Here is a 24875-nt window from a genome sequence, read left to right on the forward strand (position 1 = left end):
ACAGATAACTCCCCAAAGTATCTGGATTGTGGTGAGGGAACAGAGAAAAAAGCTCATATAGGACCTGCACTTACGAACGGGGTAGGCAGATGTATATCAGGGAGTATCCCTTCTGAGAATAAAAACACCTGGAGCTTGTTAAGGTAATTACACAGGGGAAAGGATAATTTACTGGGAACTCCTCAGAAGAATCTGATTTGTGGTGAGGGGGAAAGATAAAAGCTCATTTAGGAACGACATGAACATGCTGCATAAGTAGCTGTTTATCAGTACATATCTCAACTGAGATTAAGAAAAGCAGTAGCTTAATAAATTAAGTACTTCCTGGTATGGTTACTGTACTGGTAACTCCCCAAAAGAATCTGGATTGTGGTGAGGGAACAGAGAAAAAAGCTCATTTAGGACCTGCACTTACGAAGGGGTTAGGCAGCTGTAAATCAGGGAGTAAACCTTCTGAGAATAAAAACAGCTGGAGCTTGTTAAGGCACTTACACAGGGGAAAGGATAATGTACTGGGAACTCCTCAGAAGAATCTGATTTGTGGTGAGGGGAGAGAGATAAAAGCTCATGTAGGAACGACATGAACATGCTGCGTAGTTAGCTGTTTATCAGTAAATATCTCCACTGAGATTAAGCAAAGCAGTAGCTTAATACATTAAGTACTTCCTGGTATGGTTACTGTACTGGTAACTCCCCAAAAGAATCTGGATTGTGGTGAGGGAACAGAGAAAAAGCTCATTTAGGACCTGCACTTACGAAGGGGGTAGGCAGCTGTATATCAGGGTGTATCCCTTCTGAGAATAAAAACAGCTGGAGCTTCTTAAGGTAATTACACAGGGGAAAGGATAATGTACTGGGAACTCCTCAGAAGAATCTTATTTGTGGTGAGGGGAGAGAGATAAAAGCTCATTTAGGAACGATATGAAAATGCTGTATAGGAAGCTGTTTATCAGTAAATATCACCACTGAGATTAAGAAAAGCAGTAGCTTAATAAATTAAGTACTTCCTTGTATGGTTACTGTACTGGTAACTCCCCAAAAGATTCTGGATTGTGGTTAGGGAACAGCGAAAAAAGCTCATTTAGGAACTGCACTTACGAAGGGGGTAGGCAGCTGTATATCAGGGAGTATCCCTTCTGAGAATAAAAACAGCTGGAGCTTGTTAAGGTAATTACACAGGCTAAAGGATAATGTACTGGGAACTCCTCAGAAGAATCTGATTTGTGGTGAGGGGAGAGAGATAAAAGCTCATTTAGGAACGCCATGAACATGCTGCGTAGGTAGCTGTTTATCAGAAATATATCAACTGAGATTAAGAAAAGCAGGAGCTTAATAAATTAAGTACTTCCTGGTATGGTTTCTATACTGGTAACTCCTCAAAAGAATCTGGATTGTGGTGAGGGAACAGAGAAATAAGCTCATTTAAGACCTGCAATTAAGAAGGTGGAAGGCAGCTGTATATCAGGGAGTAAACCTTGTGAGAATAAAAACAGCTGGAGCTTGTTAAGGTAAATACACAGGGGAAAGCATAATCTACTGGGAACTCCTCAGAAGAATCTGATTTGTGGTGAGGGGAGAGAGATAAAAGCTCATTTAGGAACGACATGAACATGCGGCGTAGGTAGCTGTTTATCAGTAAATATCTCCACTGAGACTAAGAAAACCAGTAGCTTAATGAATTAAGTATTTCCTGGTATGGTTACTGTACAGATAACTCCCCAAAGAATCTGGATTGTGGTGAGGGAACAGAGAAAATAGCTCATATAGGACCTGCACTTACGAACGGGGTAGGCAGCTGTATATCAGGGAGTAAACCTTCTGAGAATAAAAACAGCTGGAGCTTGTTAAGGTAATTTCACAGGGGAAAGGATAATGTACTGGGATCTCCTCAGAAGATTCTGATTTGTGGTGAGCGTAGAGAGATAAAAGCTCATTTAGGAACGACATGAAAATGCTGCACAGGTACCAGTTTATCAGTAAATATCTCCACTGAGATTAAGAAAAGCAGTAGCTTAACAAATGAAGTACTTCCTGGTATGGTTACTGTACTGGTAACTCCCCAAAAGAATCTGGATTGTGGTTTGGGAACATAGAAAAAAGCTCATTTAGGACCTGCACTTACGAAGGGGTTAGGGAGCTGTATATCAGGGAGTAAACCTTCTGAGAATAAAAACAGCTGGAGCTTGTTAAGGTAATTACACAGGGGAAAGGATAATGTACTGGGAACTCCTCAGAAGAATCTGATTTGTGGTGAGGGGAGAGAGATAAAAGCTCATTTAGGAACGACATGAACGTGCTGCGTAGGTAGCGGTTTATCAGTAAATATCTCCACTGAGATTAAGAAAAGCAGTAGCTTAATAAATTAAGTACATCCTGGTATGGATACTGTACTGGTAACTCCTCAAAAGAATCTGGATTGTGGTGAGGGAACAGAGAAAAAAGCTCATTTAGGACCTTCACTTACGAAGGGGGTAGGCAGCTGTATATCAGGGAGTATCCCTTCTGACAATAAAAACAGCTGCAGCTTGTTAAGGTAATTACACAGAGAAAAGGATAATGTACTGGGAACTCCTCAGAAGGATCTGATTTGTGGTGAGGGGAGAGAGATAAAAGCTCATTTAGGAACGTGATGAACATGCTGCATAGGTAGCTCTTTATCAGTAAATATCTCCACTGAGATTAAGAAAAGCAGTAGCTTAATAAATTAAGTACTTCCTGGTATGGTAAAAGTACTGGTAACTCCCCGAAAGAATCTGGATTGTGGTGAGGGAACAGAGAAAAAAGCTCATTTAGGACCTGCACTTACGAAGGGGGTAGGCAGCTGTATATCAGGGAGTAAACCTTCTGAGAATAAAAACAGCTGGAGCTTGTTAAGGTAATTTCACAGGGGAAAGGATAATGTACTGTGAACTCCTCAGAAGAATCTGATTTGTGGTGAGTGGGAGAGAGATAAAAGCTCATTTAGGAACGACATGAACATGCTGCATAGGTAGCTTTTTATCAGTAAATATCTCCACTGAGATTAAGAAAAGCAGTAGCTTAACAAATGAAGTACTTCCTGGTATGGTTAGTGTACTGGTAACTCCCCAAAAGAATCTGGACTGTGGTGAGGGAACAGAGAAAAAAGCTCATTTGGTACCTGCACTTACCAAGGGGGTAGGCAGCTGTATATCAGGGAGTAAACCTTCTGAGAATAAAAACAGCTGGAGGTTGTTAAGGTAATTACACAGGGGAAAGGATAATGTACTGGGATCTCCTCAGAAGAATCTGATTGTGGTGAGGGGAGAGAGATAAAAGCTCATTTAGGAACGACATGAACATGCTGCGTAGGTAGCTGTTTATCAGTAAATATCTCCACTGAGATTAAGAAAAGCTGTAGCTTAATAAATTAAGTACTTCCTAGTATGGTTACTGTACTGGTAACTCCCCAAAAGATCTGGATTGTGGTGAGGGAACAGAGAAAAAAGCTCATATAGGACCTGCACTTACGAACGGGGTAGGCAGCTGTATATCAGGGAGTAAACCTTCTGAGAATAAAAACAGCTGGAGCTTGTTAAGGTAATTTCACAGGGGAAAGGATAATGTACTGGGATCTCCTCAGAAGATTCTGATTTGTGGTGAGCGTAGAGAGATAAAAGCTCATTTAGGAACGACATGAAAATGCTGCACAGGTACCAGTTTATCAGTAAATATCTCCACTGAGATTAAGAAAAGCAGTAGCTTAACAAATGAAGTACTTCCTGGTATGGTTACTGTACTGGTAACTCCCCAAAAGAATCTGGATTGTGGTTTGGGAACATAGAAAAAAGCTCATTTAGGACCTGCACTTACGAAGGGGTTAGGGAGCTGTATATCAGGGAGTAAACCTTCTGAGAATAAAAACAGCTGGAGCTTGTTAAGGTAATTACACAGGGGAAAGGATAATGTACTGGGAACTCCTCAGAAGAATCTGATTTGTGGTGAGGGGAGAGAGATAAAAGCTCATTTAGGAACGACATGAACGTGCTGCGTAGGTAGCGGTTTATCAGTAAATATCTCCACTGAGATTAAGAAAAGCAGTAGCTTAATAAATTAAGTACATCCTGGTATGGATACTGTACTGGTAACTCCTCAAAAGAATCTGGATTGTGGTGAGGGAAGAGAGAAAAAAGCTCATTTAGGACCTTCACTTACGAAGGGGGTAGGCAGCTGTATATCAGGGAGTATCCCTTCTGACAATAAAAACAGCTGCAGCTTGTTAAGGTAATTACACAGAGAAAAGGATAATGTACTGGGAACTCCTCAGAAGAATCTGATTTGTGGTGAGGGGAAAGAGATAAAAGCTCATTTAGGAACGTGATGAACATGCTGCATAGGTAGCTCTTTATCAGTAAATATCTCCACTGAGATTAAGAAAAGCAGTAGCTTAATAAATTAAGTACTTCCTGGTATGGTAAAAGTACTGGTAACTCCCCAAAAGAATCTGGATTGTGGTGAGGGAACAGAGAAAAAAGCTCATTTAGGACCTGCACTTACGAAGGGGGTAGGCAGCTGTATATCAGGGAGTAAACCTTCTAAGAATAAAAACAGCTGGAGCTTGTTAAGGTAATTTCACAGGGGAAAGGATAATGTACTGTGAACTCCTCAGAAGAATCTGATTTGTGGTGAGTGGGAGAGAGATAAAAGCTCATTTAGGAACGACATGAACATGCTGCATAGGTAGCTTTTTATCAGTAAATATCTCCACTGAGATTAAGAAAAGCAGTAGCTTAATAAATTATGTACTTCCTGGTATGGTTAGTGTACTGGTAACTCCCCAAAAGAATCTGGATTGTGGTGAGGGAACAGAGAAAAAAGCTCATTTGGTACCTGCACTTACCAAGGGGGTAGGCAGCTGTATATCAGGGAGTAAACCTTCTGAGAATAAAACCAGCTGGAGGTTGTTAAGGTAATTACACAGGGGAAAGGATAATGTACTGGGATCTCCTCAGAAGAATCTGATTGTGGTGAGGGGAGAGAGATAAAAGCTCATTTAGGAACGACATGAACATGCTGCGTAGGTAGCTGTTTATCAGTAAATATCTCCACTGAGATTAAGAAAAGCAGTAGCTTAATAAATTAAGTACTTCCTAGTATGGTTACTGTACTGGTAACTCCCCAAAAGATCTGGATTGTGGTGAGGGAACAGAGAAAAAGCTCATTTGGGACCTGCACATACGAAGAGGATAGGCACCTCTATATCAGGGAGTATCTCTTCTGAGAATAAAACCAGCTGGAGCTTGTTAAGGTAATTACACAGGGAAAGGATAATGTACTGGGAACTCCTCAGAAGAATCTGATTCGTGGTGAGGGGAGAGAGATAAAAGCTCATTTAGGAAAGACATGAACATGCTTCGTAGGTAGCTGTTTATCAGTAAATATCTCCACTGAGATTAAGAAAAGCAGTAGCTTAATAAATTAAGTACTTCCTGGTATGGTTACTGTACTGGTAACTCCTCAAAAGAATCTGGATTGTGGTGAGAGAACAGAGAAAAAAGCTCATTTAAGACCTGGATTTACGAAGGGGGTAGGCAGCTGTATATCAGGGAGTAAAACTTCTGAGAATAAAAACAGCTGGAGCTTGTTAAGGTAATTACACAGGGGAAAGGATAATGTACTGGGAACTCCTCAGATAAATCTGATTTTTGGTGAGGGGAGAGAGATAAACGCTCATTTAGGAACGACATGAACATGCTGCATAGGTAGCTGTTTATCAGTAAATATCTCCATTGAGATTAAGAAAAGCAGGCGCTTAATAAATTAAGTACTTCCTGGTATCTCTACTGTACTGGTAACTCCCCAAAAGAATCTGGATTGTGGTGAGGGAACAGAGAAAAAAGCTCATTTACAACCTGCACTTACGAAGGTGGTAGGCAGCTGTATATCAGGGAGTAACCCTTCTGAGAATAAAAACAGCTGGAGCTTGTTAAGGTAATTACACAGGGGAAAGGATAATGTACTGGGATCTCCTCATAATAATCTGATTTGTGGTGAGGGGAGAGTGATAAAAGCTCATTTAGGAACGACATGAAAATGATGCATATGTAGCTGTTTATCAGTAAATATCTCCACTAAGATTAAGAAAAGCAGTAGCTTAATAAATTAAGTACTTCCTGGTATGATTACTGTACTGGTAACTTCCTAAAATAAACTGAATTGTGGTGAGGGAACAGAGAAAAAAGCTCATTTAGAACCTGCACTTACGAAGGGGGTAGGCAGCTATATATCAGGGAGTAAACCTTCTGAGAATAAAAACAGCTGGAGCTTGTTAAGGTAATTACACAGGGGAAAGGATAATGTACTGCTAACTCCTAAGAAGAATCTCATTTGTGGTGAGGGGAGAGAGATAAAAGCTCATTTAAGAACGACATGAACATGCTGCGTAGGTAGTAGTTTTTCAGTAAATATCTCCACTGAGATTAAGAAAAGCAGTAGCTTAATAAATTACGTACTTCCTGGTATGGTTACTGCACTGGTAATTCCAAAAAAAAACTGTATTGTGGTGAGGGAACAGAGAAAAAAGCTCATTTAGGACCTGCACTTAGGAGGGGGGTAGGCAGCTGTATATCAGGGAGTAAACCTTCTGAAAATAAAAACAGCTGGAGCTTGTTAAGTTAATTACACAGTGAAAGGATAATGTACTGGGAACTCCTCAGAAGAATCTGATTTGTGGTGAGGGGAGAGAGATAAAAGCTCATTTAGGAACGACATGAAAATGATGCATATGTAGCTGTTTATCAGCAAATATCTCCACTGAGATTAAGAAAAGCAGTAGCTTAATAAATTAAGTACTTCCTGGTATGGTTACTGTACTGGTAACTCCCCAAAACAATCTGGATTGTGGTGAGGGAACAGAGAAAAAGCTCATTTAGGACCTGAACTTACGAAGGGGGTAGGCAGCTGTACATCACGGAGTATCCCTTCTGAGAATAAAAACAGCTGGAGCTTGTTAAGGTAATTAAACACGGGAACGGATAATGTACTGAGAACTCCTCAGAAGAATCTGATTTGTTTGTGAGGGGAGAGAGATAAATGCTCATTTAGGGAAAAAATGAAAATGCTGCAAAGGTAGCTATTTTTCAGTAAATATCTCCACTGAGTTTAAGAAAAGCAGTAGCATAATAAATTAAGTACTTCCTGGTATGGTTACTGTACTGGTTGGTAACTCCCCAAAAGAATCTGGATTGTGGTGAGGGAACAGAGAAAAAAGCTCATTTAGGACCTGAACTTACGAAGGGGGAAGGCCGCTGTATATTCAGGGAGTAAAACTTGTGAGAATAAAAACGGCTGGAGCTTTTTAAGGTAATTACACAGTTGAAAGGATAATGTACCGGGAACTCCTCAGAAGAATCTGATTTGTGATGAGGGGAGAGAGATAAAGCTCATTTAGGAACGACATGAAAATGCTGCATAGGTAGCTGTTTATCAGTAAATATCTCCACTGAGATTAAGAAAAGCAGTAGCTTAATAAATTAAGTACTTCCTGGTATGGTTACTCTACTGGTAACTCCCCAAAAGAATCTAGATTGTTGTGAGGGAACAGAGAAAAAAGCTCATTTAGGACCTGCACTTACGAAGGGGGTAGGCAGCTGTATATTAGGGAGTAAACCTTCTGAGAATGAAAACAGCTGGAGCTTGTTAAGGTAATTACACAGGGGAAAGGATAATGTACTGGGAACTCCTCAGAAGCATCTGATTTGTGTTAAGGGGAGAGAGATAAAAGCTCATTTAGGAACGACATAAAAATGCTGCATAGGTAGCTGTTTATCGGTAAATATGTCCACTGAGATTAAGAAAAGCAGTAGCTTAATAAATTAAGTACTTCCTGGTATGGTTACTGTACTGGTAACTCCCCAAAAGAATCTGGATTGTGGTGAGGGAACAGAGAAAAAAGCTCATTTAGGACCTGCACGTACAAAGGGGGTAGGCAGCTGTATATCAGGGAGTAAACCTTCTGAGAATAAAAACAGCCTGAGCTTGTTAAGGTAATTACACATTGGAAAGGATAATGTACTGGGAACTCTTCAGAAGAATCTGATTTGTGGTGAGGGGAGAGACATAAAAGCTCATTTAGGAACGACATGAACATGCTGCATAGGTAGCTATTTATCAGTAAATAAATCCACTGAGATTAAGAAAAGCAGTAGCGTAATAAATTAAGTACTTCCTGGTATGGGTACTGTACTGGTAACTCCCCAAAAGAATCTGTATTGTGGTGAGGGAACAGAGGAAAAAGCTCGTTTTGGACCTGCAGTTACGAAGGGGGTAGGCAGCTGTATATCAGGGAATACACCTTCCTAGAATAAAAACAGCTGGAGCTTGTTAAGGTAATTACACAGGGGAAAGGATAATGTACTGGGAACTCCTCAGAAGAATCTGATTGGTGGTGAGGGGAGAGAGATAAAAGATCATTTAGGAACGACATGAACATGCATCATAGGTACCTGTTTATCAGTAAATATCTCCACTGAGATTAAGAAAATCAGTAGCTTAATAAATTAAGTACTTCCTGGTATGGTTACTGTACTGGTAACTCAACAAAAGAATCTGGATTTTGGTGAGGGAACAGAGAAAAAAGCTCATTTAGGACCTGCACTTACCAAGGGGGTAGGCAGCTGTATTTCAAGGTGTAAACCTTCTGAGAATAAAACAGCTGGACCTTGTTAAGGTAATTACACAGTGGAAAGGATACTGTACTGGGAACTCCTCAGAAGAATCTGATTTGTGGTGAGGGGAGAGAGATAAAAGCTCCTTTAGGAATGACGTGAACATGCTGCATAGGTAGCAGTTTTTCAGTATATATCTCCAATGAGATTAAGAAAAGCAGTAGCTTAATAAATTAAGTACTTCCTGGTATGGTTACTGTACTGGTAACTCCCCAAAAGAATCTGGATTGTGGTGAGGGAACAGAGAAAATAGCTCATTTAGGACCTGCACTTACGAAGGGGGTAGGCAGCTGTATATCAGGGAGTAAACCTTCTGAGAATAAAAACAGCTGGAGCTTTTCAAGGTAATTACACAGGGGAAAAGATAATGTACGGGGAACTCCTCAGAAGAATCTGATTTGTGGTGAGGGGAGAGAGTTAAAAGCTCATTTTTGAACGACATGAACATGCTGCATAGGTGGCTGTTTATCAGTAAATATCTCCACTAAGATTAAGAAAAGCAGTAGCTTAATAAACTAAGTACTTCCTGGTATGGTTACTGTACTGGTAACTCCCCAAAAGAATCTGGATTGTGGTGAGGGAACAGAGAAAAAAGCTCATTTAGGACCTTCACTTACAAAGGGGGTAGGCAGCTGTATATCATAGAGTAAACCTTCTGAGAATAAAAACAGCTGGAGCTTGTTAAGGTAATTACACAGGGGAAAGGATAATGTACTGGGAACTCATCAGAAGAATCTGATTTGTGGTGAGGGGAGAGAGATAAAAGCTCATTCAGGAACGACATGAACATGCTGCGTAGGCAGCTGTTTATCAGCAAATATCTCCACTGAGATTAAGAACAGCAGTAGCTTAAAAAATTAAGTACTTCCTGGTATGGTTCCTGTACTGGTAACTCCCCAAAAGAATCTGAATTGTGGTGAGTGAAGAGAGAAAAAAGCTCATTTAGGACCTTTACTTACGAAGGGGGTAGGCAGCAATATATCAGGGAGTAAACTTTCTGAGAATAAAAACAGCTGGAGCTTGTTAAGGTAATTACACAGGGGAAAGGATAATGTACTGGGAACTCCTCAGAAGAATTTGACTGGTGGTGAGGGGAGAGAAATAAAAGCTCATTTAGCAACGACATGAACATGCTGCATATGTAGCTGTTTATCAGTAAATATCACCACTGAGATCAAGAAAAGCAGTAGCTTTATAAATTAAGTACATCCTGTTATGGTTATTGTACTGGTAACTCCAGAAAAGAATCTGGATTATGATGAGGGAACAGAGAAAAAAGCTCATTTAGGACCTGCACTTACGAAGGGGGTAGGCAGCTGTATATCAGGGAGTAAACCTTCTGAGAATAAAAAAAGCTGGAGCTTGTTAAGGTAATTACACAGGGAAAAGGATAATGTACTGGGAACTCCTCAGAAGAATCTGATTTGTTGTGAGGGGAGACAGATATAAGCTCATTTAGGAACGACATGAAAATGCTGCATAGGTAGCTGTTTATCAGTAAATATCTCCACTGAGATTAAGAAAAGCAGTAGATTAATAAATTAAGTATTTCCTGGTATGGTTACTGTACTGGTAACTCCCCGAAAGAATCTGGATTGTGGTGAGGGAACAGAGAAAAAAGCTCATTTAGGACCTGCACTTACGAAGGGGGTAGGCAGCTGTATATCAGGGAGTAAACCTTCTGAGAATAAAAAGAGCTGGAGATTGTTAAGGTAATTACACAGGGGAAAGGATAATGTACTGGGAACTCCTCAGAAGAATCTGATTTGTGGTGAGGGGAGAGAGATAAAAGCTCATTTAGGAACGACATGAACATGCTGCGTAGGTAGCTGTTTATCAGTAAATATCTCCACTGAGATTAAGAAAAGCAGTAGCTTAATAAATTAAGTACTTCCTGGTATAATTACTGTACTGGTAACTAACCAAAAGAATCTGGATTGTGCTGAGGGAACAGAGAAAAAAGCTCATTTAGGAAATGCACTTACGAAGGGGTTAGGCAGCTGTATATCAGGGAGTAAACCTTCTGAGAATAAAAACAGCTGGATCTTGTTAAGGTAATTACATAGGGGAAAGGATAATGTACTGGGAACTCCTCAGAAGAATCTGATTTGTGGTGAGGGGAGAGAGATAAAAGCTCATTTAGGAACGACATGAACATGCTGCGTAGGTAGCTGTTTATCAGTAAATATCTCCACTGAGATTAAGACAAGCAGTAGCTTAATTAATTAAGTACTTCCAGGTATGGTTACTGTACTGGTAACTCCCCAAAAGAATCTGGATTTTGTTGAGGGAACAGAGAAAAAAGCTCATTTAGGACCTGCACTTACGAAGGGGGTTGGCAGCTGTATATCAGGGAGTATCCATTCTGAGAATAAAAACACCTGGAGCTTGTTAAGGTAATTACACAGGGGAAAGGATAATGTACTGGGAACTCCTCAGAAGAATCTGATTTGTGGTGAGGGGAGAGCGAAAAAGGCTCATTTAGGAACGACATGAAAATGCTGCATAGGTAGCTGTTTATCAGTAAATATCTCAACTGAGTTTAAGGAAAGCAGTAGCTTAATAAATTAATTACTTCTTGGTATGGTTACTGTACTGGTAACTCCCCAAAAGAATCTGGATTGTAGTGAGGGATCAGAGAAAAAAGCTCATTTAGGACCTTCACTTACGAAGGGGGTAGGCAGCTGTTTATCAGGGAGTATCCCTTCTGAGAATAAAAACAGCTGGAGCTTGTTAAGGTAATTACACAGGGGAAAGGATAATGTACTGGGAACTCCTCAGAATAATCTGATTTGTGGTGAGGGGAGAGAGATAAAAGCTCATTTAGGAACGACATGAACATGCTGCATTGGTAGCTGTTTATCAGTAAATATCTCCACTGAGATTAAGAAAATCAGTAGTTAATAAATTAAGTACTTCCTGGTATGGTCACTGTACTGGTAATATCCCAAAAGAATCTGGACTGTGGTGAGGGAACAGAGAAAAAAGCTCATTAACGACCTGCACTTACGAAGGGGGTAGGCCGCTGTATATCAGGGAGTAAACCTTCTCTGAATAAAAACAGCTGGAGCTTGTTAAGGTAATTACACCGGGGAAAGGATAATGTACTGGGAACTCCTCAGAAGAATGTGATTTGTGGTGAGGGGAGAGAGATAAAAGCTCATTTAGGAACGACATGAACATGCTGCATAGGTAGCTGTTTATCAGTACATATCTCCACTGAGATTAAGAAAAGCAGTAGCTTAATGAATTAAGTACTTCCTGGTATGGTTACTGTACTGGTAACTCCCCAAAAGAATCTGGATTGTTGTTGGGGTCCATCTTCCCCCCTAGATGGAAGGGGCCTGATGCACCTCCCCCAGCTGGGGAATGCGGTCTTTCCATCCTCTATACATTGGAATCTGGAGAAACCGGTCCGATAAGAGACCCCCGACTTAGCTGGCAGCCAGCCTGGCGCCTACCAACCCCGCCCTGGTTTGGCGCCCTCAGAGTGACATAGCCCCTTGGAGGTCAAGTGACCAGCCCCTTGTAGGTCACCTGACAGCTCGTGGCCTATGGGAATCCTGGCCAACCCCCTTTCCCCGTTCATCTACCCTTGCCCCTCTCTCAATAAAGTTAGTTCGCTCTCAGAAGCTGACCCGTGGTCTATGTCCGTGGCTCTCAGAGTAGGATAGCGGTCACATTGCCACGCGGGTCGCGCGCCCGCCAGGACGGAGACATCCCCACGTCTCACCCCGACAAACCTGCAGGCCGAGGGTTGGGGGAGAAGGCGATGCAAGGATAATAAGAGAGAAAATAAGCATTTGAGCCGGAGCAGAGAAAGCAGTCCCCACAGAGTGGCGCCCCACGTGGTTTGCACGAATCCACGCAAGAAAGCCCGGCTCCCGACCGGCCCTGACGGAAACAGGTTGGAAATCCTGAGACGCGCGATCCTCCCACCCCAGGTAAGAGGATGGGACAAGTCCAGAGTCGGCGAAACAATTCGCCCCTTAAGATCCTAAAGTTCACCCTCCAAAACGCGGGGATTAATATCTCAGAGCCCTGTGCTACACGAATTTGGAAGGAATTGACCCACAGGGTCCCGTGGCTAACTGGAGCCAACCCACTCTCGTGGGAAATTTGGGACCGACTAGAGCGGGAATTACAAACAGCACAATGGGGAAACTCCCACTGCGAGCCATTAAGACTCTCAAGGCTTGCCTCTCTTGGGACCCGGGCGGGGAGTCCCTGGATTCAGGAGAAGGATGGCCAGAGGGAATTTTGATCTGGAGGGGGCCCCATGCCCTACTCCGCGAGAAGCTCTGGGACGAAAGCTCGTTAGGTACCCAGGAATCCAAAGCCACGGCTGGCAGGAGATGAGCAGAGCAGCCGCAGGCTTGCTACCCCTCCCCCATGTGAGACTCAGCTTGACTATACATATGCAGATTTCAGCAGCTGCTTTTCAGCGGCGGCGGCGGCCCCGCAGCGAAAAAAAAAAAAAACTGGCCTGGCCACTTTAAATTCAGAGGCCTTGAAACTACAGATTTTCATGAGTCCAGGAGGATGGTTCTTGAGAGAGGTAGGCCAAACGCGTCCTGGACAAAACATCTGCTTTACAGCCTGACTTTCAGATTTCCCACCAACCAAGGCAATAAACAGCCTAAAGCCCCTTGCTGGGCAGTCCCTATTGCCAGAGACAGTAATCATGATATTTGGAAAAAAGTTCCGATTCTTAATTAATACAGGAGCAGATCGGACTATATGCATTTAATTGGACAACATTATTATTGGATCAGTAGATGCCCAAGTACTAGACTTGACCTATAGCAAGGCCCAAACACTCCCCCATGGAGGAGGGCTGCGTATAGCCAGTGACAAGGTTCAGAAAGTATACCCCTTCAAGATTTTGGGGGCAGAGCTTAAACTAGACTCTGTATGCCCACTCAAGCCCCAGTTATCCTTCCAGGCAACTTATACCCTGGTGGAGATGCAAAGACTGTTAGGTGAAATTAATTGGCTAAGATCCTGGCTTCAACTGCCTACAGAGGAGCTGTTACCGCTCCATGACTCTTTGAAGGGCAAAGCGCCCACTGATGTTATTACAATAACTCCATCACTCCAATCAGCCTTCCAGAAAATCCAATTGGCCTTAAATAAGGCACAGCTGGCACGCTACAAGCCTAAGTGCCCACTTTGCCTTTGGATCCTCCCCGGATCCGAACTCTCTTCAGCTGCAATTACGCAATCAGGCGAGCCCCTTCAGTGGGTGCACGCATCAGTGGGAGGAGCTCCCAGAGTTTATTCCCAGATGGACCAGCTAGCTGACTTGGTAATTAAGGGCAGGGATACTTCCCTGAGACATTATGGAAGAGATCCTGACGTGCTAACTATTCCCTACCGGTTGTCAGATTTTAAATGGGTCAGGAGAAATAATTCACGTGTGTCTAGTGCCCTGGAGGGCTTTATGGGCAAGATAGATTGCCACTATGGCACTTCAAGATGGGTGACCTCATTTTCCAGGCTACAATGGACACCCCCTGTGCTTTTCTCTACCACGCCTCTTGTCAAGGCTGCCAATGTCTTTACAGATGGTGGGCGAGCCGGCTCTACCGTAGTGGTGCGCTCCGCCTCGCCCCCTGCCGGTGGGAAAGATAACACCCATTACTTTGAAGCCGTCACTGGCTCTGCACAGTTTAAAGAGCTGTACGCAGTCGCCTTGGCACTGACCCATGTTAAACAGCCAATGAACTTGTTCTCTGATAGTCTATATGTGGTTAATTTGCTACCCAACCTGGTATGTTCACATATCAAGTTGGATGGAAACCCAATCACTCCTCTGATGATCCAAGTCAGGTCTCTGTTAAAAGAGCGGAGTGAGCCTATCTTTTTACAGCACCTTCGTGGACACCAAGGACTGCCTGGGGACCTGGCACAAGGTAATCGTAGGGCCGACCAGCTGGCCACTAATGGAACCATCATAGCGCTAGCCATTGTACAACCTCAAAACCTCCAAATGGCCAAAGGGCTTCATGAGCGTACTCACTTAAATTGGAGAGGGTTACATCAGAGATTTCCTTCAATTCCTATAAAAGACTTAAAAAAGATTATAAGGACTTGCAAATCATGTATGCCTTTCGTGCAAGTCCCTCCCTTACAATCTCCAGGTGTAAATTCAAGAGGTTTAAGACCCAATTTAATTTGGCAGACTGATGTGACCCATTACGCCCCCTTTGGAAGGCTAAAATATATATTTATGTCCATTGACACATGCTCTGGTGCATGTTGGGCCTCTCTGCATACCGGTGAAAGAGCACGGCATGCTGAAAGCCACTTCTTACAATGTTTTGCTATCCTAGGACTGCCTTTACAGGTTAAAACAGATAATGGACCTTGTTTCACCAGTAAGCCTTTACGGGCATTTTTCCAAATGTGGAATATTAAACATACCACTGGAATACCTTATAACCCAAAGGGTCAAGCCATAATTGAGAGGCATAATAGGACCCTGAAGGATCAATTATTAAAACAAAAAGGGGGGGGGAAGCCCCCAGGACCAGCTGAGGACAGCGATGTTTACATTGAATATTTTAAATTTCTCTAAGGACCAACCTCTGTCGGCTTTCCAGAGACACTGGTCAAGCCAAACACCCTACTTAAAAGTGGAGGCCCGGTGGAAGGATTCTCTGACAGGGGCGTGGCGTGGACCCGACCCAATTATCAGCGCAGGAAGGGGATTCGCCTGCGTCTTCCCTAATAGGGAACCGAATCCAATCTGGATACCAGCTAGAGATGTAAAATATTGTCCAACAGAATGACCACCCAAGGGCACCTGCCCTTGAGGGATGTCTCCCCTTGTTTCCTCTCAGGAAAGCAAAGACCGAGGTGGAATTTTCTAAGGAGAAACTGGAAAGCCTGCCTGCACCAGCGATGGACCTGGACCCAGTGTCGGCCCTGTTTCTTCCCTGGACCCTGCCTGACGCCCTTTGGAGTAACGTTTGCTGTGGCAGCGTGGCCCACAGCCTTGCACAGGACCAAAGGGAAATTTTGCACGGTTGTCCCTCTCTTTCGCTCCCCCCTTTGCTGCTTATCTTAGGGGTCCCCATTGGAGGGAAATAGGAGCTAAAGGACTTGGACACTTTAATGTTTTATTATAAATGTTTATAATAAGTAAGGTATTGGCACCTTGCTGTAATGTTTAGTGTGAAGTGTTTACTAACCTCAGTTGTTAAGTTACCAGCATCCTGGCCGCCACATCACCAGGACCTGAACCTGCCCCTCTACCTCACCATCGAGGGAAGGAAGAGCCATCTGCGCTACCTTGAGCGACACCAGACCAGACCAGAATTCCTGTTTCCCGTGGACTGACCCCAATAAGAGACCCTCCATTGCCTTGTGCCTTGTTGTAATTACTCATATGTTACAGTTGCTCATGTTTGCATTTGCCTTGTATTACGATTGCTTATGCTCATGTCTGCTTTATGCTCCCATTTACCTTATGTTTACATTGAGTCTCTTGTTGTAAGCGATGGACCAGAGCTGTCTAGGTACCAAGTGGCCATTGGCCTTTTAGCCATATAAGAACCCCAAGAGGCTCGTCACTCAAACCCTAGGACCGGCTGCCCAGTAAGGTCCGCCGGCACCGGAAAAAATTATCAGGCTCTCTTTCGAGTGCCAATCCCACTCTCCCCAAGGCCTCTCATCGGGCCCGCCAGCCCGGCAGGAAGGTCAGCCTGAAGAGCTAGGGCGTTAGCCCAAGACGGGTAAGACTCCCCTTGGGGGGGGGGGCAACCTAAGACATGGCGCGCTCTCGAGTAGGGCGCCTCCTGCTGTTCGAAAAAAAAAATATAAAAGAGGCATATGTTGGGGTCCATCTTCCCCCCCTAGATGGAAGGGGCCTGATGCACCTCCCCCAGCTGGGGAATGCGGCCTTTCCATCCTCTATACATTGGAATCCGGAGAAACCGGTCCGATAAGAGACCCCCGACTTAGCCAGCAGCCAGCCTGGCACCTACCAGCCCCGCCCTGGTTTGGCGCACTCAGAGTGATGTAGCCCCTTGCAGGTCAAGTGACCAGCCCCTTGGAGGTCACCTGACAGCTCGTGGCCTATGGAAATCCTGGCCAACCTCCTTCCCCGGATCATCTACCCTTGTCCCTCTCTCAATAAAGTTAGTTCGCTCTCAGAAGCTGACCCGTGGTCTATGTCCGTGGCTCCCAGAGTAGGATAGCGGTCACATTGCCACGCGGGTCGCGCGCAGCCAGGACGGAGACACCCCCACGTCTCACCCCGACAGACCTGCAGGCAGAGGGTGGGGGGAGAAGACGATGCGAGGGTAATAAGAGAGAAAAGAAGCATTTGAGCCGGAGCAGAGAAAGCAGTCCCCACAATTTACTGATAAACAGCTACCTACGCAGCATGTTCATGTCGTTCCTAAATTATCTTTTATCTCTCTCCACTCACCACAAAGCAGATTCTTCTGAGGAGTTCCCAGTACATTATCCTTTCCCTTGTGTAATTACATTAACAAGCTGGAGCTGTTTTTATTCTCACAAGGGATACTCCCTGATATACAGCTGCCTACACCCTTCGTAAGTGCAGGTCCTAAATGAGCTTTTTTCTCTGTTCCCTCACCACAATCCAGATTCTTTTGGGGAGTTACCAGTACAGTAACCATAAAAGGAAGTACTTAATTTATTAAGCTACTGCTTTTCTTAATCTCAGTGGAGATATTTACTGATAAACAGCTCCCTACGCAGCATGTTCATGCCGTTCCTAAATGAGCTGTTATCTCAATCCCCTCACCACAAATCAGATTCTTCTGAGGAGTACCCAGTTCATTATCCTTTCCCCTGTGTAATTACCTTAAAAAGCTCCAGCTGTTTTTATTCTCAGAAGGTTTACTCCCTGATATACAGCTGCCTACCCCCTTCGTAAGTGCAGGTCCTAAATGAGCTTTTTTCTCTGTTCCCTCACCACAATCCAGATTCTGGAAAGCCTGCCTGCACCAGCGATGGACCTGGACCCAGTATCGGCCCTGTTTCTTCCCTGGACCCTGCCTGACGCCCTTTGGAGTAACGTTTGCTGTGGCAGCGTGGCCCACAGCCTTGCACAAGGACCAAAGGGAAATTTTGCACGGTTGTCCTCCTCTTTCGCTCCCCCCTTTGCTGCTTATCTTGGGGGTCCCCATTGGAGGGAAATAGGAGCTAAAGGACTTGGACACTTTAATGTTTTATTATAAATGTTTATAATAAGTAAGGTATTGGCACCTTGCTGCAATGTTTACTGTGAAGTGTTTTACTAACATCAGTTGTTAAGTTACCAGCATCCTGGCTGCCACATCACCAGGACCTGAACCTGCCCCTCTACCTCACCAGCGGGGGAAGGAAGAGCCACCTGTGCTACCTCGAGCGACACCAGACTGGACCAGAATTCCTGTTTCCCGTGGACTGACCCCGATAAGAGACCCTCCATTGCCTTGTGCCTTGTTGTAATTACTCATGTGTTACAATTGCTCATGTGTTACAGTTGCTCATGTTTGCATTTGCCTTGTATTACGATTGCTTATGTTCATGTCTACTTTATGCTCCCATTTACCTTATGTTTACATTGAGTCTCTTGTTGTAAGCGATGGGCCAGAGCTGTCTAGGTACCAAGTGGCCTTTAGCCTTTTAACCATATAAGAACCCCAAGAGGCTCGTCACTGAAACCCTAGGACCGGCTGCTCAGTAAGGTCCGCCGGCACCGGAAAAAATTATCAGGCTCTCTTTGGAGTGCCAATTCTACTCTCCCCAAGGCCTCTCATCGGGCCCGCCAGCCCGGCAGGAAGGTCAGCCTGAAGAGCTAGGGCGTTAGCCCGAGACGGGTAAGACTCCCCTTGGGGGGGGCAACCTAAGACATGGCGCGCTCTCGAGTAGGGCGCCTCCTGCTGTTCGAAAAAAAAATATAAAAGAGGCAGATGTTGGGGTCCATCTTCCCCCCTAGATGGAAGGGGCCTGATGCACCTCCCCCAGCTGGGGAATGCGGCCTTTCCATCCTCTATACATTGGAATCTGGAGAAACCGGTCCGATAAGAGACCCCCGACTTAGCTGGCAGCCAGCCTGGCGCCTACCAGCCCCGCCCTGGTTTGGCGCACTCAGAGTGACATAGCCCCTTGTAGGTCAAGTTACCAGCCCCTTGTAGGTCACCTGACAGCTCGTGGCCTATGGGAATCCTGGCCAACCCCATTTCCCCGGATCATCTACCCTTGCCCCTCTCTCAATAAAGTTAGTTCGCTCTCAGAAGCTGACCCATGGTCTATGTCCGTGGCTCTCAGAGTAGGATAGCGGTCACATTGCCACGCGGGTCGCGCGCCAGCCAGGACGGAGACATCCCCACGTCTCACCCCGACAAACCTGCAGGCCGAGGGTTGGGGGAGAAGGCGATGCGAGGATAATAAGAGAGAAAATAAGCATTTGAGCAGGAGCAGAGAAAGCAGTCCCAACAGATTGTGGTGAGGGAACAGAGAAAAAATCTCATTTAGGACCTGCACTTACGAAGGGGGTAGGCAGCTGTATATCGGGGAGTAAACCTTCTGAGAATAAAAACAGCTGGAGCTTGTTAAGGTAATTACACAGGGGAAAGGATAATGTACTGGGAACTCCTCAGAAGAATCTGATTTGTGGTGAGGGGAGAGAGACAAAAGCTCATTTACGAACGACATGAACATGCTGCGTAGGTAGCTGTTTATCAGTAAATATCTCCACTGAGATTAAGAAAAGCAGTAGCTTAATAAATTAAGTACTTCCTGGTATGGTTACTGTACTGGTAACTCCCCAAAAGAATCTGGATTGTGGTGAGGAAACAGAGAAAAAAGCTCATGTAGGACCTGCACTTACGAAGGGGTTAGGCAACTGTATATCAGGGAGTAAACCTTCTGAGAATAAAAACAGCTGGAGCTTGTTAAGGTAATTACACAGGGGAAATGATAATGTACTGGGAATTCCTCCGAAGAATCTGATTTGTGGTGAGGGGAGAGAGATAAAAGCTCATTTAGGAACGACATGAACATGCTGCGTACGTAGCTGTTTATCAGTAAATATCTCCACTGAGATTAAGAAAAGCAGTAGCTTAATAAATTAAGTACTTCCTGGTATGGTTACTGTACTTGTAACTCCCCCAAAGAATCTTTATTGTGGGCAGGGAACAGAGAAAAAAGCTCAGTTAGGACCTTCACTTACGAACGGGGTGGGCAGGTGTATATCAGGGAGTATCCCTTCTGAAAACAAAAACAGCTGGAGCTTGTTAAGGTAATTACACATTGGAAAGGATAATGTACTGGGAACTCCTGAGAAGAATCTGATTTGTGGTTAGGGGAGAGAGAAAAAAGCTCATTTAGGAATGACATGAACATGCTGCGTAGGTAGCTGTTTATCAGTAAATATCTCCACTGAGATTAAGAAAAGCAGAAGCTTAATAAATTAAGTACTTCATGGTATGGTTACTGTACTGGTAACTCCCCAAAGGAATCTGGATTTTGGTGAGGGAACAGAGAAAAAAGCTCATTTAGGACCTGCACTTACGAAGGGGGTAAGCAGCTATATATCAGGGAGTAAACCTTCTGAGAATAAAAACAGCTGGAGCTTGTTGAGGTAATTACACAGGGGAAAGGATAATGTACTGGGAACTCCTCGGAAGAATCTGATTTGTGGTGAGGGGAGAGAGATAAAAGCTTATTTAGGAACGACATGAACATGCTGCGTAGGTAGCTGTTTATCAGTAAATATCTCCACTGAGATTAAGAAAAGCAGTAGCTTAATAAACTAAGGACTTCCTGGTATGGTTACTGTACTGGTAACTCCCCAAAAGAATCTGGATTGTGGTGAGGGAACAGAAAAAAAGCTCATTTAGGACCTGCACTTACGAAGGGGTTAGGCAGCTGTATATCAGGGAGTAAACCTTCTGGGAATAAAAACACCTGGACCTTGTTAAGATTATAACACAGGGGAAAGGAATATGTACTGGGAATTCCTCAGAAGAATCTGATTTGTGGTGAGGGGAGAGACATAAAAGCTCATTTAAGAACGACATGAACATGCTGAGTAGGTAGCTGTTTGTAGGTAAATATCTCCACTGAGATTAAGAAAAGCAGTATCTTAATAAATTAAGTACTTCCTGGTATGGTTACTGTACTGGTAACTCCCCAAAAGAATCTGGATTGTGGTGAGGGAACAGAGAAAAAGGTTCATTTATGACGTGCACTTACGAAGGGGGTAGGCAGCTTTATATCAGGGAGTAAACCTTCAAGAATAAAAACAGCTGGAGCTTGTTAAGGTAATTACAAAGGGGAAAGGATAATATACTGGGAACTCCTCAGAAGAATCTGATTTGTGGTGAGGGGAGAGAGATAAAAGCTCATTTAGGAACGACAAGAACATGCTGCGTAGGTAGCTTTTTATCAATAAATATCTCCACTGAGATTAAGGAAAGCAGTAGCTTAATAAATGAAGTACATCCTGGTATGGTTACTGTACTGGGAACTCCTCAGAAGAATCTGATTTGTGGTGAGGGGAGAGAGATAAAAGCTCATTTCGGAACGACATGAACATGGTGAATAGGTAGCTGTTTATAGGTAAATATCTCCACTGAGATTAAGAAAAGCAGTAGCTTAATAAATGAAGTACATCCTGGTATGGTTACTGAACTGGTAACTCCCCCAAAGAATCTGGTTTGTGGTGAGGGAACAGAGAAAAAAGCTCATTTAAGACCTGCACTTTCGAAGGGGGTAGGCAGCTGAATATCAGGGAGTATGCCTTCTGAGAATAAAACCAGCTAGAGCTTCTTAAGGTAATTACACAGGGGAAAGGATAATGTACTGGGAACTCCTGAGAAGAATCTGATTGGTGGTGAGGGGAGAGAGATAAAAGCTCAATTAGGAAGGACATGAACATGCTGCGTAGTTAGCTGTTTATCAGTAAATATCTCCACTGTGATTAAGAAAATCAGTAGCTTAATAAATTAAATACTTTCTGGTATGGTTACTGTACTTGTAACTCTCCAAAAGAATCTGGATTGTGGTGAGGGAACAGAGAATAAAGCTCATTTATGACCAGCACTTACGACGAGGGGAGGCAGCTGTATATCAGGGAGTAAACCTTCTGAGAATAAAAACAGCTGGAGCTTGATAAGGTAATTACACAGGGGAAAGGATAATGTACTGGGAACTCCTCAGAAGAATCTGATTTGTGGTGAGGGGAGAGAGATAAAAGCTCATTTAGGAACGACATGAACATGCTGCATAGGTAGCTGTTTATCCGTAAATATCTCCACTGAGATTAAGAAAAGCAGTAGCTTAATAAATCAAGTACATCCTGGTATGGTTACGGTACTGGTAACTCCTCAAAAGAATGTGGATTGTGGTGAGGGAACAGAGAAAAAAGCTCATTTAGGACCTGCACTTACGAAGGGGGTAGGCAGCTGTATATCAGGGAGTATCGCTTGTGAGAATAAAAACAGCTGGAGCTTGTTAAGGTAATTACACAGGGTAAAGGATAATGTACTGGGAACTCCTCAGAAGAATCTGATTTGTGGTGAGGGGAGAGAGATAAAAGCTCATTTAGGAACGACATGAACATGCTGCATACGTAGCTGTTTATCAGTATATATCTCCACTGAGATTAAGAAAAGGAGTAGCTTAATAAATTAAGTACTTCCTGGTATGGATACTGTACTGAAAAGTCCCCAAAAGAATCTGGATTGTGGTGAGGGAACAGAGAAAAAAGCTCATTTAGGAACGACATGAACATGCTGTGTAGGTAGCTTTTTATCAGTAAATATCTCCACTGAGATTAAGAAAAGCAGTATCTTAATAAATTAAGTACTTCCTGGTATGCTTACTGTACTGGTAACTCCCCAAAAGAATCTGGATTCTGGTGAGGGAACAGAGAAAAAAGCTCATTTAGGACCTGCACTTACGAAGGGGGTAGGCAGCTGTATATCAAGGAGTAAACCTTCTGAGAATAAAAACAGCTGGAGTTTGTTAAGGTAATTACACTGGGGAAAGGATAATGTACTGGGAACTCCTCAGAAGAATCTGATTTGTGGTGAGGGGCGAGAGATAAAAGCTCATTTAGGAACGACATGAACATGCTGCGTAGGTAGCTGTTTATCAGTAAATATCTCCACTGAGATTAAGAAAAGCAGTAGCTTAATAAATTAAGTACTTCCTGGTATGGATACTGTACTGGTAACTCCCCCCAAAAAATTGGATTGTGGTGAGGGAACAGAGAAAAAAGCTCATTTAGGACCTGCACTTACGAAGGGGGTAGGCAGCTCTAAATCAGGGAGTAAACCTTCTGAGAATAAAAACAGCTGGAGCTTGTTAAGGTAATTACACAGTGGAAAGGATATTGTACTGGGAACTCCTCAGAAGAATCTGATTTGTGGTGAGGGGAGAGAGATAAAATCTCATTTAGGAACGACATGAACTTGCTGCGTAGGTAGATGTTTATCAGTAAATATCTCCACTGAGATTAAGAAAAGCAGTAGCTTAATAAATTAAATACTTCCTGGTATGGGTACTGTACTGGTAACTCCACAAAGAATCTGGATTGTGGTGAGGTAACAGAGAAAAAAGCTCATTTAGGAACTGCACTTACGAAGGGGGTAGGCAGCTGTATATCAGGGAGAAAACCTTCTGAGAATAAAAACAGATGGAGTTTGTTAAGGTAATTACACAGAGGAAAGGATAATGTACTGGGAACTCCTCAGAAGAATCTGATTTGTGGTGAGGGGAGAGAGATAAAAGCTCATTTACGAACGACATGAACATGCTGCGTAGGTAGCTGTTTATCAGTAAATATCTCCACTGAGATTAAGAAAAGCAGTAGCTTAATAAATTAAGTACTTCCTGGTATGGGTACTGTACTGGTAACTCCACAAAGAATCCGGATTGTGGTGAGGTAACAGAGAAAAAAGCTCATTTAGGACCTGCACTTACGAAGGGGTACGCAGCTGTATATCAGGGAGTAAACCTTCTGAGAATAGAAACAGCTGGATCTTTTTAAGGTAATTACACAGGGGATAGGATAATGTACTGGGAACTCCTCAGCAGAATCTGATTTGTGGTGAGGGGAGAGAGATAAAAGCTCATTTAGGAACGACATGAACATGCTGCATACGTAGCTGTTTATCAGTAAATATCTCCAATGAGATTAAGAAAAGCAGTAGCTTAATAAATTAAGTATTTCCTGGTATGGTTACTGTACTGGTAACTCCCCAAAAGAATCTGGATTGTGGTGAGGGAACAGAGAAAAAAGCTCATTTAGGACCTGCACTTACGAAGGGGGTAGGCAGCTCTATATCAGGGAGTAAACCTTCTGAGAATAAAAACAGTTGGAGCTTCTTAAGGTAATTACACAGTGGAAAGGATAATGTACTGGGAACTCCTCAGAAGAATCTGATTTGTGGTGAGGGGAGAGAGATAAAAGCTCATTTAGGAACGTCATGAACATGCTGCGTAGGTAGCTGTTTATCAGTAAATATCTCCACTGAGATTAAGAAAAGCAGTAGCTTAATAAATTAAGTACTTCCTGGTATGGTTACTGTACTGGTAACTCCCCAAAAGAATCTGGATTGTGGTGAGGGAACAGAGAAAAAAGCTCATTTAGGACCTGCACTTACGAAGGGGGTAGGCACCTGTATATCAGGGAGTAAACCTTCTGAGAATAAAAACAGCTGGAGCTTGTTAAGGTAATTACACAGGGGAAAGGATAATGTACTGGGATCTCCTCAGAAGAATCTGATTTGTGGTGAGGGGAGAGAGATAAAAGCTCATTTAGGAACGACATGAACATGCTGCGTAGGTAGCTGTTTATGAGTAAATATCTCCACTGAGATTAAGAAAAGCAGTAGCTTAATAAATTAAGTACTTCCTGGTATGGTTACTGTACTGGTAACTCCCCAAAAGAATCTGGATTGTGGTGAGGGAACAGAGAAAAAAGCTCATTTAGGAACTGCACTTACGAAGGGGGTAGTCAGCTGTATATCAGGGAGTAAACCTTCTGAGAATAAAAACAGCTGGAGTTTGTTAAGGTAATTACACAGGGGAAAGGATAATGTACTGGGAACTCCTCAGAAGAATCTGATTTGTGGTGAGGGGAGAGAGATAAAAGCTCATTTAAGAACGACATGAACATGCTGCGTACGTAGCTGTTTATCAGTAAATATCTCCACTGAG

The sequence above is a fragment of the Perognathus longimembris genome, chromosome 8, assembly GCF_023159225.1.
Source record: "Perognathus longimembris pacificus isolate PPM17 chromosome 8, ASM2315922v1, whole genome shotgun sequence".
Lineage (NCBI taxonomy): Eukaryota > Metazoa > Chordata > Mammalia > Rodentia > Heteromyidae > Perognathus > Perognathus longimembris.